At 42.0% G+C, this 1,439-nt stretch overlaps 1 pseudogene; it reads left to right on the plus strand.

The window, feature by feature from the left end:
• Positions 1–217: 217 nt before the first annotated feature.
• Positions 218–1,439, plus strand: part of LOC103594119 — an 11,589-nt pseudogene continuing 10,367 nt past the window's right edge.

The raw sequence follows: 1,439 nt of genomic DNA on the forward strand, positions 1-1,439 counted from the left end.
CTGAGTCTACGAGGACTGAGATGTGTATTAAACATGTCCTGAAAACTGCAGCTGAGACCTGTCCTTGGTCCATACCTGGTTAGGGTAGAAACAGTTCTGCCCTAACAGGAGCCAGCGTGACCTGAGCCAATGCCCTGAGAACGCAGAGCTGAGAGAACAAACGGGAATAAGTTAGCGTGTTGGAGGATGAAAATAATCCAAAGAAAGTAAAGTAACGATGGAGCCTGTGGTAGCCAATAGCGGTGAGAATAAGGACAGGTATCAGGCTGGGCTCACATAAATCAGAGGAAATTGAAGAATGCCTACAGTATTATCAAATTTTTGAAGGACTATCTGAGCTGAGCAGTGAGGACTGAGAGTAACTCACTCCACAATGAACCCGTCCACCTGGTTAAGCACATCCACAAGATGAACTCAGGTATGGCTTATGGTGCTGGGAAGCACCAACTCCAAGAGGAGGAGCATGCAACCATGAAGCTCTGCCTCAGTCTCTGGAGCCTTGACCTTGGGGCTGCCTTAGCAGTAGATGCTCTCCAAGGAAATGTGGGCTTACTAGGAATGCAGGATGCTTGAAGAAGACTCAGAGATGTCCATTCTTGCCTTAAACATTTCTACCCTAAGGTCAGGAGGGTCCAGGGTAAGGGGATTCTTGTATCTGAAGCAGTGATACTAATAATATTCTTCTCGTATTTACATTTGAGTAAGTCTTTACACACAATATCTCATAAATATTTGTTGAGTGCTCAATTTTTCTTGCCTTGTGTTAAACACTTTGGGTTCAGATATCAATGTCTGTCTGAGGAATTCAAGCCAGTGAGAGGAAGAACAAAAATAATTTCAACAAAATGTGGTAGCTCTCCTAAACTGAGGTGTTGTGCTAGCCCAGCGTATAGGCAGGTAGGCCAAGGACATCTTTTCTTAATGACAGGGTGAACAATTGAGAGGAGCTCCTGAGGACAATCTGTTTTCATCAAAGATCACTGCAGATGACTGGTCTCAGGGCCTGGATCAAATGGTGTAGGGTAGTGTACTTTATAAGAAAGATAACTTTTTGCCTCCTTGGAGAACGTAGGGCATCCCTGAGAGGACAGTTGAGATAGGAATGTAATTGAGATAATTGGAGATTTACAAACACTTCCCTTTTCAGCCACTGTACCAGTATTACCGAGAGCCTCTTTTATTATTATTATTATTATTATATATTTTTTAAATTTTAACTTCTCAATGTGCATTGTAGTTGATTTTCATGACCCTTTTCCCATTACTCATTCCCCCCTCCCTTTCTCTCCTCCTCTCCCCCCTACATCATATCTCTTCACTTGTCTTAACAAGTTCAAGGAATTATTGTGATTGTTGTTTCTTCTCCTCCCCTTTATTAGTGTTTATTTATTTATTTTTAGCTCCCACAAATAAGTGAGAACATGTGGTATTTCTCTTTC

This window comes from Galeopterus variegatus, unplaced genomic scaffold, assembly GCF_000696425.1.
Source record: "Galeopterus variegatus unplaced genomic scaffold, G_variegatus-3.0.2 Scaffold1485, whole genome shotgun sequence".
NCBI lineage: Eukaryota > Metazoa > Chordata > Mammalia > Dermoptera > Cynocephalidae > Galeopterus > Galeopterus variegatus.